Consider the following 17015-nt stretch of genomic DNA (forward strand, 5'->3'; position numbering starts at 1 on the left):
GTGGTGAGCAGGCCCAAGGGAGAGGCAGTGCAGGAAATGAATCTTAACTACTGTTATTTGCACAATCCAAGGCTGTACTTCTCCAGTCAGCTGATGGGATAAATGTGGACTGAGCAGAGGGGGGCCTCCGAAGACTCATACTTGACCTGGCTCATTCCTTCCTTCTAGAAGGAAAACCCAAGGTGTTGGCCGTCAGGGAAGCCAAGGAGGGAGCCTGTTTGGGTCAAGATGGCTGAGCCACCATGCCTCTGAAGGGAGCTACCAGCCTCCGCGGAGGAGGCGGCTCAGGCAGCACTAGACCTGAGCTCCAGACAGAAGAGGCTACGGACAAAACACCGAGTTCCTGATTCTGGGGTGACAGGAGGGGGTTAGACTAGGAGAGATTAGCCTGCTGGGGTGAGCAGGGCAAAGCCTGGGTGGCAATGAGAGTATGTGCCTGGCACAGCTGGGAACAGCTGGAGATCTTGAGCAGCCCTGGTGAGAAATGGAGCAATGAAGTAGAAGGCAGCCATCATGCAGATCAGCCCAGAGCAGACTAAAACCAAGGCCCGCTTCCCCACACGAGCACCTTCTCGGGTGTGCGGCACTCCTAGTGGGGCTATGGGCCAGCATCGTGGGCATTCTGGGAGTTTCTGTGGGTTAGGATGGAACTAGAATCTCACCTGGAACCTGTACTTGAAGGTGGCCATTAAAAACCAGCCCAACAGCTGCTGCAGACTTAAATTCAACCTGTGATTAAATTACACCATGTCCGGTGTCCCCAGACTTTTATTCAAAGGCCCCTTCAGAGATGGTGAGCCCAGCAGGAAGTCTCCAGGGAGATGAAACACTGGAACAAGATGATCCAGACCGACCAGGATCCCATCCTGAAGAAGTCTTTAATACAGAGATAGGCTAACAGGCATCCTTGGGAAAGAAACCACCACTCAGGGCTGAGGGAGGTCAGGTGACCTTTGTTTCTCTGTCACAGTCTAGCTTTCCAGGTTTTCAGCATTAAGCTTGAATTTTATAAGTTTGGTTTCCTGGAGCTTAGGTGCTTGTTTGTTTTGTTTTGTTTTGATGTTTACTTTTTTGGGGAGCTGGGGATAGAACCCAGAGTTTTGCCAAGCTAAGGAAGTACTCTACCACTGAGCTACACTCCTAGTCTGCCTAAATTTGTTTAATTAAATGAATATGAAAATTTTTAGTAAACAAAGAATCAAATAATAGAAATTTATAAACTTTAGTCAACTTAATTTGCTACATTCCACATAAAATACAACTTATTTATAAAATATATTCTATCAGTGTAAAGATAAGAATAACCCTAGCAAAATCAACAATTATCAGAAGAAAAATACCATAAAGTGGGTTTCAGTAATAGATTTGGTAAAATGGTCCAGACCTCACCCTCTGCTGCTGTTGTAAACAGACATCGCCTTGCCATGGAGAACATCCTACCATGTCCTCCTGAAGAAAAATCACACCAGGAGGTGGGCAGGCCACTGTTTTAAGGTGGCTTCTCAGGAGGAAGATGAAGCTTTGCTGATGAGTGTGAGCACATGTGGTGTCTGCAAGACACTTGAGAATTTGTAGTACTCAATTCCACCAGGAGCAAAATGGACCCGTGCTGGACCCGGTCCCGGAAGTATGCCCTCTCCACTCTAACCTGGATCTCTCACACCCAGCTCCCTAGACCACTTATGCTCACATGCCCTCCCGGGAGGTCAAACCTACCAAGCAAAAGTCTCCCCTCCACATTATCCTCCCCCTGACCCTTCACTCCAGCAAGGAACAGCCCTCTACCAATTCCCCCAGGTTCTGAGCCAGACTAACCACCCAGAGCACACTGAAATTACCCCACCCACCTCACCCCCAACAGGCACACATGGCCTTATGGGCCTTTCTCAAGGAAGCCACACGAAGGAACAAATCCAGCCTACCTCTGTGGCTTCCCAGGTAGCTGAATGGTGACACTGTAGTTGTCCTCTGGTCTGCTGACCTCACCATACCTGACCAGTAACAGACCTTACATTTCAACACACACACACACACCACCGTTTAATTTTTATTTCTTAATCCCATAGATTTTCCTTACGCCTTCCCCACCTGCTCCCAATTACGCATGGGCAGATGGCAAGCAGAAAGAACAGCACAAACGCTAATGGGAAATCGGGAATTGCATGGTATTTAGCTTGCTTTTTTATGAACAGATACACTTGGGGTTTGGGAGGACAGACAATCATATTGCTGAAGTCATATCTGATTCTTATCTCTAACTTTCTCACTGGACACAGTACAGGCAACATACTTTGGGAAGAACACCACCCCGAGAGCAGGGCCCAGTGAGAGTCGATGCGCCGAGGAAGGGAAAGTAAAATGCATCTTTACTCGGCAAATTCCTGAGACCGTCAAGCGTCCAGAATGAACCAAAAGCAGCAAAATCAGCACAGCTGTCAGTGTGGTCAGAAATGGGAAATCAGGACCACACACTTTCTGCCCAGCACCCACTGTGGACATCAGTGGCCTCCATTCTTGATCATACCTGCAGTTTCAAGCCCAAGCCCCAATCCCACCCTCATCTCACCCCATCCTACCCCACCCTCACCTCACCCTCACTTCACCCCCACCCTCAACTCACCCTATCCTCCCCTCACCTCATCCCTACCCTCACCTCACCCCCATCCCACCCCACCCCATCCTCACCTCTACCCTCACCTCACCTCCATCTCACCCCCACCCCATCCTCACCTCCACCCTCATCTCACTCCCACCCCTCCCCCCACCCCCGTTAAAGGGCTTTCACTTCATCTTAACAAGAACTCTACACTGAATCACAATCCCTTTTCCAAAACCTGAGTCATTGAAAGGTCAACTATTACAGAAACCACTTCAGGAATGAACCAAAGTCCTGACCTCTGACCCCAAAGTCCATCTGGCTTCAAAAGTCGGTTTTCCCTTAGCACATCTTTGGGTTATCTAGAACACACTGTTTTGACGTCTCTTCCACATGGCCCCACAGAAAAGCATGAAGTCAAGGAGCCCTTACAGCAGCCCTCTGGAGGCTCGCTTTCCTCGGCTGCCCTCGCTGAGGGCCAGTGCAGAAGCTTGCTCTGCAGACACAGCCACAGCCACACTGTTCAGGAAAGCATTCTTTAATAGTGGAAAACTGCATGTGTCAGACAGGGTCCTCAGTCCTCGGTGTGGATTCATTTAATCCTCCCAGGAACCCTTGCTCTACATTGGAACTCAGTATCCCCCGAAGGCCATGTGTCCCACGCCAGACTCTGGGCTAAAGAGAGGAAGCAGAACCTTTAAGCAGTGGAGCCTAGTGGAAAGAATGTTCTGGGGTGGGTGCCCGTGAAGGGGGTTTGGGGACCCCCAACCTTTTCCTGACTGTATGGTCACCTAAGACGAGCCAAGCTCTCTACTATGTATTCCTCCATGACGTGTCATGTCGTTGTCGGCCCAGAGCAACTGAGCAAGTAACTGAGGGCTGACCCTCTGAAGCCAAGAGAAAAACAAGTTCTCCTCTTTTATCTCGGTTATTTGTTAAAGTACCAGAAAATAGGCTAACAGAGCGGGTCCTCAGCTACTGGCACAGATTCATTTCATCCTCCCACAGCCCACAACGCAAACTCTCAATTTCAAATACTTCTCATGAATAAGAAAGTACCACTTTAAAATATTTTGCATGAATATGTGCTACTTTAAAAATCATAACAAAACCCAAAATATATGATGGTTTTGAAAAATTCAGGGAAATGTAAAATAAGTCGAAGATACAGGATAGCAGAAACAGGAGCCATGTCAAGTCCGTTTCTCCACAGATGAGAAGACCTGAGGGAGAGATGTCAAGTGACTCTCCTCATGCACTTGGAGAGGAGCTCAGTGCCTTGGGCTCCACCCTGCACACCTGTGGAGCCTCCTCTTGCCTGGGGCAGCCGCCAAGAGCCGCCCACATGTAGCATTAGTTCACACGGACCTGAGCGAACAAAAGCAACTTAAGAAAGGACGGGTTTGTTACGGTTCACAGCCCGGGCCCCGTGCACCAGGGCAGGGAAGTCACAACCAGAAAGCAGAGAGCTTGCTGAGCTGGAGTCAGTGTGGCTTCCCTCTGTGCGGGGGTTCTCCAATCGCTTGGCACCGATCTTAGCGCTCCAGACAAGGAAGCTGCCAAGCATCACCACAGCCTGGGCTTCCGAGGACGGCAGGTCTCGCTTCCTCAAACACAACTCGTTGGTGGAACTTGCTCAGGGTGGCTTACCTGGTGGCTTCTCTCCCCACTGCTTAAGGAAATCTCAGGGGATGGGAAAACAAAGATGCCCTTCCTCTGAGGGACAATCTGCAACAGCTTCATTATTCAAACTTTTTATCTGGGCCCCACAGAAAGAAAACCAACGAAGGACTCCTTTTTGCATGTCTACCTTCAGCTCCTTGCTATCCTTTTCCGGAGGGACCAGGCAGCTTTTTAACCAGTCAGAACAAATAACGAACATCAACCAAGACAACTGCTCACTTATGCAGCAGGGCTCCCAAGTCCTGTGACAGATGCTGTGACGCCTGGACCATTCTCCCAGCTGAGGCAGCCACTGCCACTACCTCCACTGTGGCTGTGGGAAGCTCGGACTCTTGGCAACGAGATGATCACAGCCACAACTCTGCAGAGGTGAGGACAGGACCAAACTTAGGAGTAACACCAAAGTCAGCCTAAGGAACGTCCTACCAAACCTACCGAAGTGGAAAAGAACAGGAAAATCACTTTGTATGTGTACCTGTGTACAGGCGCACATGTGCCCACGCATGTGAAGATGTTTCTCCTCAGGTGACAGCCACTTTTTTTTGAGACAAGATCTCTCAGTGGTCTGGAACTGGCCAAGTAGTCTTGTCTGGCTGGCCAGTGAACCTGAGGGATCTACGTGCCTGGCCAGGACTGGGATTACAAGCATGAGCCAATGTCTGGCATTTTTTATATGGGTTCGAGGGTTGGAATTGGGTCTCGTGCTTACAAAGCAAATACTTTATTGACTGGCCTTTTCTCTCCAGGCCCAGAACCACACTTTAAAAAAAGAAATCAATAATCAATAATTATTTTTTTAATCAAAATGTATTTTCCAATAAAGTTACTGTTTAATAAATGAATATATCAGACTAGAGCCTGAAGATGATCCCTATGGCGGTGGTGTGTGCTTCTGATGACTTCAGGTCTCGGGGCAGTCTTCCTGACGGATGGATGGTCCAGTAACAACTGCTACAGTATATGCTGGGACTGTGTGTAAACAGGACCATCTCTCAGGTCTCCACCAGAATCTACTGCAAGCCTGTGCCAGTAACAGTCGAATCTCTATGAACATTTAATGTTGTTCTTACTCACAGAGATGAGTCAACCATCTCAGAAAAACCAGTCCCCAGTCCCCAACGTTAAGTCCCCAGCTAGGTGACCGCTGTTTCACCACACTGAAACCTCAGATGAGTTCTTCTGTGGGACAATTTTAAAAATAAAAAGAGATGGCCAGGCAGCAGAGAGCACTCACTGCTCTTGCAGAGGACCTGAGTCTCGTTCCCAGCACCCATGTCAGGTGGCTCACAAGACCTGTGACTCCAGCTTCAGGAGATCCCACACCTCTGGCCTCCACAGGCACCTGCACTCGAGTGCACAGACCCACATGCAATAGCCTCATTAGTTTTCTATTGCTGAGATAAAACACCGTGACCAAAAGCAACTCGGGGAAGAAGGGTTTATTTCATCTTATAACTCTCGGGTCAGAGTCTGTCGCTAAGAGAAGTCAGGGCAGGAACTGAAGCAGAGACCACAGAGGACCACTGCTTACTGGCTTCATCGCAGGCTTACTCAGGGTAACCAGGACCACAGCCCAGGAGTAGCACTGCCCTTAGTGGCCCACCCACAACACCAATCACTAATCAAAAAAATAACCCAGAGACTTGCCTACAGGCCACTCTGAAGGGGGCAACTCTCAACTGAAATTCCCTTTTCCTAGATGCCTAGGTTTGTATCAAGTTGACAAAAATCAACTACCATATGCGTGTGTACACGTGCACACCCACACACCCACCCTACCCCATCAACATCATTAAAAAAATAATAAAAATATGGGGTGTAGTACATGTACAGCACTTGGGAGATAAAGGCAGACAGATCTCTGTGACTTTAAGGATAGCCTTGTCTAAATAGAAAATTCCAGGCCAGCCAAGGCTACATAGTGAGAACTTGTCTCAAAACAAACAAGTAAACAAAAAACAGCAACAATAATAGTTTTTTAAGTAGGAAAGCTGGGCGTTCAGAACTAAATCTGATCATCTGCAGACAGTTAATCTTGTCAATATAAGGAATGAAGGGAAGAAGAGTCATTTCAACCAATGTGACTAGACCGGAGTATCTGAATTCAGAAGAGTGAAGTGGTACATTTTCTTGATTATACATAAGTTCGTGCTAAGGTCTACATGTAAGATCTAAAATTGTGTAAGCCTTAAGAGAAAACAAGACTTAACCCTTTATTTGGGCAAAAGGATTTTTGAAAAAAGATCTACAGCACAACCAAAACCAGGAAAAACAGGTTTTTATGCATACTTTACCAAAATTTGTAACTTTTCTGTTAAAAACAGTATCATCAGAAAAGACAACACACAGAATGAAAATATTCACAAATCATCCACCTCAGGAAGGACATACCTGGAATCCAAAATATACGAAGAACTCTTAAAACTCAGAACTGAGAAAGGATCCAAGGGGGCATGTCTCCAGGAGAGGTACAAATGGGCAATAAGCTCATGAAAGGACACAGCGTTCTGAGTCACGGGTTCTGCGCAGGAAGACCGTGACGGGCAAGTGACACATAGGTTGTGAATGAATTCACAGAAGCTGCAGCTGCAGTGTTCTCTGGGAGGGAGGGCTCTGCTGGGAGCCAGGGAAAGCTCTTTCCACAGTGGTTAAAAGGCAAGAGGGCAGGTCTTATCGGGCTGACATCTGTGTGGGACTCACATCTGGATGGCGAGGCAGACACCTAATTATTCCGCTAAGGTGTAAGTTCTCCGGGGTGGCCTCTCCCTTCTTAGGACCAACTAGAGTGCAATGCCGCACAGTTCTCCAACGTCTCCTGATGGCCTGAGCATGCTCAGAGACCGGACTCCTCCGCAGTCTTGTCCAGACTGCTGCCAGACTTGTTTGACTCAACTCTTCTGGTCCTAAGAAGGTGAGGTGTTAGCAGGGCTCAGGCAATCAGGGAAGAGATCTGTTACTGGCTTCATCTCATGCCTTGCTCAGGACAGCCCAGGACCACCTGCCCACACAGCAGCTGGACTACAAAGAGCGATAACATCCCCACTTTGCAGCTGGAAAGCCCACTCACTGGCCTTTGTTCTCTCTCTGGGCCAAGGACCATCTGGACCAGCTAAGAGATGAAGTAATGGGAGAGGGGGGAGAAAATTAAGAAAGAAATAGGGGAGGATCAAAGAGGAGAGAGTCCAGGGGCCCTATAAAAGACCAGCTCGGGGTCTGCTAGACGGTCTACCAGCTCGGGCGACCCCACCATGCCAAAAGGTGCTTTCTGCTTCTGCTTCAAGAAACGTCTGTCTTCATGTCTCCTGCGTTCTTACTTTCTTCGTCCCTGGATTTCAGTTCTCTGTTATCCTCTGGGAAGACACTAGATACCTGGGCAGCCAGCCCACAGCACCAACACTCTAGTATCCATACTCCTGTTACAAGAACAGTCTGATTTAAGGCAAAAGCAACCTTGTTGTGAGGTTAGAATAGCCCCATGAAGCCCTCATCCTAGAATGGAGTTTACAGTTAGGAAAAAGCAAAGCCAAAGTGAGACATCAGTACGCATTCACACCGTTAGGATGGCCTTTCCATTTAAGAGTTAATGGCACATGACAAGGGAATGCAGAAGTTGGTGCCCTGGGACACTGGTGGTGAGTCTCTTTCCTGCTTGATGGATCCCAAAGGGTTAAATCTGATGACTCAGCATTTCTAGTCCTACATATAGACTTGAAAGAAATCAACACACATTCTTACAAAAACTTGTAGGAAAAAATACCAGAAACAGCGTTATTTAAAACAATCAGATTTTAGCCAGCTATGGTGGCACACACCTGTAATCCTAGCAGATGAGGGGCAGGGGAGGAGGCACACAGACTTGCAATCTGTGTATCAAATGCTGGTCTCAGATTTGAGGTTATCACCCTGCTAGACAGACGGCAAGTTCCAGGCCAGCCTGGGCTACAGAGTGAAAGCCTGCCTCAAACAGCAACGAGCAGTGGAAAGACCGCAAACGATCACCAATCGGTGAATGGAAAAATACGGTATTTTCCCTAGCAAAGGAGTGACAACATGCACAAACCTTGAAAACACACACGGGAGAGGCAGTTACGAAGGCCACATGTCAAAGGTCTAGAGAATGAGCCACACCATAGAGACAGCAGGTGGCATAGTAACCACCAGGCCTGAGTGAGCCTGGAGGAAAACTGGCATTAACTGCCCATGGCCATGGCGACGGAAGTTCACACTGTGATAATGACTGCACAGCTCTAGGTATTCGGAAACAAACAAACAAAACCATTGAACTGTGCACCTTAAGTGGATGGCCTACATGATACATAAACACCATCTCAATATAACTTTTCTTTTTTTTTTTTTTTTTTTTTTTTGGTTTTTCGAGACAGGGTTTCTCTGTGTAGCTTTGCGCCTTTCCTGGAACTCACTTGGTAGCCCAGGCTGGCCTCGAACTCACAGAGATCCGCCTGGCTCTGCCTCCCGAGTGCTGGGATTAAAGGTGTGAGCCACCACCGCCCGGCTCAATATAACTTTTTTAAAGAGTGCTTTCAAATGTGTTTATTTATTACATGTGCATATATGTGGGGGCCCAGCAAATACAGAGGTACGGGACTTTCGGGAAGTCGGTCCTCTCCTCTACCCTGTGGGAACTGGGGATCAAACTCAAGCTGTTGGGATCAGCGCTCTTGCTCACTAAACCACCTCATAGGCACTCAATGAAACTTCTTAAAAACTATAACCGATTTTAACTGGGCATGGTGGTGTACCCCTGTCATCCAAGCAGCTGGGGGATGGAGGGGGCAGGATCAGAAATTCAAGGCCATCATCAACCACACAGTAAGACCAAGGTCAGTCTAAGTTATATGAGGTCATTTCTCAAAACAAAAAACAAAATTTGGGGGTTGGGGTTTTATAAAGGAATTAACAAAGGCTTGAGGAGGAGGGCTAAACTAAGAAAAAGCAGCACTCAGAAGGACAGACAGACAAACCTGAGAACATGACTGCAGGCTTTTCAAAGAAGCCTGGCGGAAAGTAAGACATAACCCAGGGTGGGTACGGGCTCCTCAGGAGGAGCTGCCAGGGGTTTTGTTTAAGATTTGTTTTATTTGGGGCCTGGAGTGGTGGCTTGGCATGAAGATCACTTGTTGCTCTTGCCAAGGATTTGGGTTTAATTCCCAGCACCCATACAGCAACTCACAGTCATCTGTAACTCCAGTTCCAGGGGATGCAAAGCCCACCTCTGACCTGAGGGTACTAGGCATGCACATGATACATAGGCATACAGAAAGGCAAAACACCCACACACATAAAAATAAATAACTGAAGTTTAAATTTTTCATTAAATATTTATTTATTTATTTATTTATTTATTTATTTATTTATTTATTTATTTTGTTTTGTTTTTTTAAGACAGGGTTTCTCTGTGTAGCCCTGGCTGCTCTGGAACTCACGCTGTAGCCCAGGCTGGCCTTGAACTCACAGAGATCACCTGCCTCTGCCTCCTGAGTGCTGGGATTAAAGGTGTGCGCCACCACCACCCGGCAAATATTGATTTTTATTTTTACATACGTTTTGTCTGTGTTGTCTGTGTGAATGTATGCTCACACCTGTGCCAATTCCCCCAATACTGGTCTGCCTGCCGGAAGACCAGGAAGTTCTCTTCACTGCTGAACCTCCGCTCCAGCCACCTCCCTCAACACATCTGTAAAACTCAAAACCTAATCTGTTATCATTCTTTTAGGCTAAAATAAATGTTTTACACTCTCAAACAATGATTTTCAAAAAAATTGGCTTGTGGCCAGCAAGTTCTTCCTCTCCGTAGGTATTCTGTGCATTTCAATGTTTTAAATAGTGATCATTTTTTTTCAGGGTGTGTTCTGCAACCCTGACAACTTGCATTCAAGTCCTCAAAATCCACAGTGAGAAGCAAGAACCAACGCCAAAAAGCTGTTCTCTGACCTGAGCGTGTGCAGCATGGCACACACACACACCTGCTCTCTCACACACAAGACTCACACCTGCTCGAACACACACTACCAACAACAGCAATACAATCAAGTTTCTTCAGTTATGCGGTCAGGCCTGTCTGCTCAAGAGGGAAGTAGGAGTTAGGCATTTGTCCAACCCCACTTTCAGCATAAGAGGGGTCTCTGAACACCCGTTAATTTAAGCATGAACAAAGTGTCCCCAAAGGCAAATTAGCAGCACTTTGGGGCTGGAAGTGCTTCATGTCCCTGAAGTTGTAAGCCTGCTGTAAAATGCTTTATAAAGTTTACATGAAGTGTTTTATGAATCTTTCAACATTTAGTTTTCTTAAGAGTGCACATTTGAAATGGCTCAGTCTTAACACTGGGGCTCCCTGTCTGTTTTCTTGTCCTGCACCAGAATAGCACTGGGAATGATACTTGCTGATAACCCACAGCCCAGCTGGAACAGAGACAAAGCAACGTGACAGCTTAGTTATTATCTTAACACCCACTGCTCTGGGTGGCACACTGCTTTTCTGTAGTTCTATTTACACTTCAGTACTTTAGGAAAAAAACCTCCATTTACATATGTAAATTGTGGGCATGCAGATAAAAATAAGTGACACCACAGTCACACCAGATGTGCAGCCAGCCTGGCATCTCTCACACACAAGACTGTCCTATGCAAAAGTGGCCTGACTCTGACATGGTCCAGCCTATTTTCTAAAGGCATCATGCACCAGCACTCCCTACACCCCTTGCCTCTCCATGGGCAGGGATATCAAAAATCACTATCAAACTCTGGGGAAGGCAATTATGTAAGATGCCAACTTTTGCACATTTGGCTTTGCTGAAAGAAGCTTTGAATTTTTTAAAAAGCAACCAACATGCGTCAAGATGAACCTAGACAGCACAACAAACTCTCAAAGGAATGACCGCCTGCCCTCCAACCTCCTGTAGTGATCTTCTGTAGAGATCGCTGCTGCCAGATAACGCAGAAATGTCCATGCTTGCACAAGGATCTATACATAGAAGCACTCCTGTGCTTTTTCTCCTTTGCAAACCAGATACATCACCATGTCTGTCCTCCAACTCCCTCCAGCAAGGGGGAAAATCTTACTTCACACTGCCATAGCCATCTCTTCCTCTCCACACACCCCAATTCATCTCATTTTTTTAAATTAAGTCACCTTAGCCACATTCATGCCTGTAGTTCATCAGCATTAAGGACACTCACTATCCTTAGTCAACACAGGTGCCCCCTTTTGCTTCCTGCCCTCCAACCTTTAGAAAGCCCATTTCTGTTGTTTGGTGGTGGTGGGGGGGGGGGGGGGTTGTTTTGTTTGTTTGGTTTGGTTTCTCTGTGTAGCTTTGGTTATCCTAGAACTCGCTTTGTAGACCGGGCTGGTCTTGAACTCACAGAGATCTGCCTGCTTCTGCTTGGGATTCGAGGCACACGCCGCCACTACCACAACCACCGGCCTGTTGTTTTGTTTTTAACTACCTCGGCTACTTCATTTGAATGAAGTCAGAGATATTTGTCCTTTTATACCTGGCTTGTTGAACACAATGCCCTTGAGGTTTAAAGCCACTACTAAAGTCCAACCTCGTGTCCTCAGACACATAAGCACATCCAGGTCCCAATCTGTCCTTCAATTTTACAGGACTAGAAGCAGGACAAGTCTATTCTGCAGACCTAAGCTGTATGAAGAGATCTGTACCCAAAGCTCTGAGTGTCTTTAACTGAGCAGTACCACTATATCCCACGGGCCTGATACAAGCTGAGGCAGTGTTCCACAACGAAGAGATCTAGGCATGGACTTCCTTTCTAAGAAAGAACTGCCCGGGCTGGAGAGATGGCTCAGTGATTTAGACCTCTTGTTGCTCTTGTAGAGGACCTGGGTTCAATTCCCAGAACCTACCTGGGAGCTCACAACTCCAGTTCCAGGTGATCCAACATCCTCCTCTGACCTTCAAGGGCACCCACCAGGTACATACATACATGGTACACGTACAATACACACAGGCAAAACATTCGTAAACATAAAATAATTTTTAAAAAAGAAAGAGTGAAAGAACTGATCCAGCCAAAAAGCCAGCGACCCCCTTCAGCAAGGCCCTGGCTGGTGATGCTCCCCTCTGGTGTCTCAGCTCAGAGTGACGTCACAGCTTTTCTATACTGCCTCTTATCAATACCTAACAGGCTCTCTATATTACATCCTGTTATGTAGTATACATGGATATTACATGTTACATATATGGGGGGCTACACATATGGGACTGTTCTTTAGACGGGTTTTACTGCATTACTGAGGCTGGTTAGGACCTCAATCTTTCAGCCTCAGCAGCCGTGGGGTGCTCTGTTTGGGTTTGTTGTTGGTTTGGGTTGGGCTGGGCTTTACTGGGACATCTTCTTGCTGTATAGCCCTGGCTAGCTGGAATCTGCCTCTGCCTTTCGGGATTACATACTGTACCACTGTATCTGCCTAAGAAAATAGATATATTTTCCATCAGGAGCTCTAGACTTTGTATGCAAGTTGCTAATTTTTATACTCCCAAAGACTTTCTTAAAAGGGCACTGAGTAGAAGAAAAAGACCTTTTCCCATTGGGAACATGCCCCGGCCTCGCATGACGGAGCCTGAAGGAGCAGCAGCATCCCGTTTGAGGAGTCCGCTTTCTGCACTTCACCCCTGCGGGGTAAGAAGGGTTCCAGACAGGTCCACTGGACCTCCTGTTTGCAGGAAACTTCCATGTGCAGCAGCCCTCACCCACACACACACACCCACCACCATAAGGAAGTAATTTACTGCTTCAAGCTTTCCAAAGCCTCCAGCCAGAAGCCACTGCTGGGCAAAATGATTTGCATAAGGTTCCTCATTGGTTAGCCAGTGCTGTGGAAGTGGCCTAATTTCCCTTACTCAGCAACCTGCAACTTTCCCAGAGTACATCTCAGGGTACAAAAGTATTTTTAAAGACTGTTTTCTGTTAAATCTCGTGATCCACATACAGGGTAGAATTTTCTGGAATAACAACAAAGTAAGCAACTGCTTGGGAGTTTAAGAGACATAAAAAGACAAAAAGCTTAAACCAAATTTATCACAGAAAAATACAACATAAAAAAAAAAGCCAATACAAGATTTGAACCACAAGATGATGTTTAAAATTTATAGCCATGAGCTTTGCTGGGTTGCTTTGAAAAAAGCCCGATACCCAGCCACTGACTCTTAAGATGTACTGTTTACTTCATACTGCACACTGGTGTGCTGCAGGAGGGGTAGGGGCCAAAGGAGCACAGCAGACCTGGGCACCAGGTCCTCTTGAAGAAAGCCTGCAAGGAAGCTGCTTGGCAATGTGGGGCCCTGACAGGGGCCCCATGCTGGGAGCCTGCTCCCCCTTAGTTACTGGAGGCGAGTGCACGTCTTTGAGCTGTGGCCTGCGGACTCTCAGGCTCCGATAACGCAGCACCTGGAGAGCACCTGGAGAGCACCTGGAGGCTGGGCAGCATGCCCACAGGAACCTGGGCAGTTGCAGGCTTCTGTGTGAAGCCTCTCAACTCCAGAGCACACCACACCCCCCTCTGCTAGTGTCCCGATTTGTTTACGGATCAGGTGGACACTTCAACTGCTCACACAGCGGGACTAACAGCCATATCGGGAGTTTTTGTGACTTGGGAGCTGGAGGCTCTGAAGGAAATCCCTAGAAAGAAGTCGTGTTTACAGAGACGATGACAACGGCTGTGATGTGGGGTGGCTGGAAGAGTGCAGGTCCAATGACCTCATCTCGGGCTAGCTTTAGCCCCAAAGCCACTGCTCACCCACCTCTGCGTCAGAACTAACATCCAGTGACTAATGGATAAAAGCCTTTTAAACGTACTAATTTAGCAGACCACTAACTTCCACCAACCCAAAAGCTACAATGTCATCAGCTAACATCTGAGGCCTAAAGAAAAGCTCCCTCTACCTTGCTATAACTACCCCCTTAATTTATGACTGTCTCTGTTCTGTAAAACTATGGAACCACTTCCATGTGGCAACAGGGAACTTGGAGAGTCTGAGTTACTGTTCTTTTGCTGTGAAGAGACATTATGACCAAGGCAACTTTTAAAGAAAGCATTTAGTTGGAGGCTTGCTTACAGTTTCAGGGGTTAATCCATGGTGATCATGGTAGGGAGCCTGGTGGCAAGTAGACTACCATGGCACTGAAGCAGGAGTTGAGAGCTCACGTGATCTTCAAATTGCAGGCAGGGAAGGACAGACTGGATCTGCATGGGTTTTTGAAACCTCGAAGCCCACCACCAGTGACACACCTCCTCCAACAAGGCCACACCTTTTAATCCTTCACAAATAGTTCCACTAACTGGGGACCAAGCATTCAAACCTATCGGGGGCCAGTCTCATTCAAACTACCACACAGGGTAACCTAATCTGTGGTTCTAAGTCATGACCACTCAGAAGGATTCCAGAAAAAAACTCTCTCTTTTTCTCTTTGAGATGAAAGCTGTGCTGTACATTGACAAGGCCGTACTGCCCCTTCTGACTCTATCATACCGTGTCCCTCTGCAGGACACAGCCAAGTTCTTTCGGTCCTGGGCAGCTAGCAGGAAGAAGGATTGAGTCAGAGGTCACCGACAATGAAAAAAAGCTGACTCCAGACAGGAAGATCCTGCCTCTGGAGCTGTTTGCTTAATACAGTAAAAGAAAGCAACACACAGATGGGTCAGAAGGGCAGATCCTGCCAGCACCAAATTTCTGGGAGTAGATCCAAAGGGGGCCTGCTGGACTAATACCAGACCTCACAGCTGAACAGAAGTGTGACTTGAGGACATCCTTCATGAAGAAAGCTGAAAGTTCAGGGCTCCTTGGCTATTCCAGACCTCATGTCTCAACAGGAGTGTGACTGGGTCATCCTCCTTGAAGAAAGCCTGCAAGTCCAGAGCTTCTAGGCTATTCATCCTCTTCTTATTTTGAAAGTACACGCGTTCCAACAGGATTTGTGTGTCAGGGATGATCTGAGCTCAACAGGAAGGGCTGTTTTCTCTGTGAGATACCAGAGAACTGGACCTAGCCGAACTAAGCTGCATAATCATCCTCTGGATGCACACAACTGAAATGGTGTTGAGTCACACCACAGCAGACCTGGGCACCAGCCTCCATCCAACTGCTGATGCCCCTCCTCGTGCCACTCCACAGCAACCTGACGCCGTAACTTCCAGCACCTATTTCTGAAAGCATGCCAAGTCTTTTGCAAAGTAAAGTGACAAATTTATCATAGTCTTAGGTATTTCTTAGCAACCTTAGACCTGTAAATTGTTAACACTAGTTTCACCAGGTTCCTTTTTAAATTAATTATTTTATGGGTATAGATGTATTTTACCTACATGTACGTGTGTGTACCACTTGCATGCCTGGTGCACACCGAGGCCAGAAGAAGGTGTGAGACCCACTGGGACTGGAATTGCACAACGTTGTGAGCCACTGTGTGGGTGCTGGGAATCGAAACCAGGTCCTCTGGAAAAGCAGGCAGTGCTCTTAACTGATGAGCCACCTCTCCAGCCTCAAGCTTCTTTTTCCTTAAGAATGTGTTAGTGACAAAGTGTTCAGGTTTAGTGCTGTGCCCCATGTTAATTTTTCTCATGAGACCTGTGGTTTTTCTTGCACACTTCTGCACACACAGCGTGAGTGGACAGTGTACTGTGCACAGTGTTTTCTGCAGCACCCTATTTCCAGGTCTCTAAGCCTAGTGTAAGAGATATTATTTATTGTTAATATTCTGATCCACCCCTTGAAATCCCACCCCTTGGCGCCGCCCTGTATCCTGACATAAAAACCTCTTTTTAAAGAAAAACTCTGCCCCTTCCTCTCTCTATTCTCACGAGGTGTGCACCCCCCCTTCCCTCCCTCTCTCCCCTCTGTCTTTCCCCACCAAATAAAATTCTTCACTGAGCTCTGTCTGCATGGCATCTCTGTCTCTCACCCACTGTGAGGCAGGTACCTTAGCTCTACCCACCAAAGCCTCCCGCGCACTGTATCATAACACTTATGATCTTTTTTAATGCACCGAACGTCTAAAAGAAAGAAAGAAAAATCGTGAAATAGATGTGTATGCTATTTATTAAATATTAATCTTAATAAATTAAATATGTAATACAGGTTTTGTGTGTTCGCATGTGTGATGGTACATGAGCATACGTGTGAGTGTGTTGGTGGAGGCTCAAAGTTGACGTCAGTTTCTTCCTGATCACTTTTCACTTTGGCCATTGAGGCAGGATCTCTCAACTGAACGCAGAGCTCTGTAACTGGCCAGTCCAGTCAGCCAGCTTCTCTGGTATCTCCTGTCCCTACCTTCCAAATTTTCTCCACTCAGCCATCTCCTAGAGGTCTGCTTTTTAAAAATTCTTACAATATTGAAAACATTCTCTCCTACATGAGATTAAATTATAACACAGAGAACAGTCCAATTTATTATAACCCTTGAATGAAATACAGCAAAGTACTGCCAGGGATTGCTCTTCCTAGGATCAAAAGTCACAGTTTGTTCTTTATAATTGTATTGCCTAGATGCTTATACTAACTATGTATTTTTAAAGCATAAAGTACTGAGGTTTTGTTTGTTGGTTGATTTGGGGAGGGAGAAGATTTTATTCTTTCTTATTTGTGTGTGTGTGAGTGTCTGCCATGTATGGGTATGTGGGCATCCTTGGAGTCCAGAAGAGGGCATCAACTCCCCTGGATCTGGAGTTACAAGAGGTTGCCTGCCACCTGGCCCTGGGTGCTGG

General features: G+C 46.9%; 1 protein-coding gene across 2 annotated transcripts in view; it reads right to left on the minus strand.

The window, feature by feature from the left end:
* Nucleotides 1-17015, minus strand: part of Serinc5 (serine incorporator 5) — a 101571-nt gene that overhangs the window by 71196 nt on the left and 13360 nt on the right. The window contains exon 1 of one of the 2 annotated variants that reach the window (XM_052743574.1): nt 6671-6778. The exons of the other annotated variant lie outside the window; for it this stretch is intronic. The gene's annotated coding sequence lies outside the window, so the exon portion shown is untranslated. Of the gene's footprint in view, nt 1-6670; nt 6779-17015 lie in introns of those variants that run through there. 2 annotated transcript variants of the gene reach the window in all.

Source organism: Peromyscus californicus, unplaced genomic scaffold (assembly GCF_007827085.1).
Source record: "Peromyscus californicus insignis strain IS unplaced genomic scaffold, ASM782708v3 Scaffold_18__1_contigs__length_77618521, whole genome shotgun sequence".
NCBI classification, from domain to species: domain Eukaryota; kingdom Metazoa; phylum Chordata; class Mammalia; order Rodentia; family Cricetidae; genus Peromyscus; species Peromyscus californicus.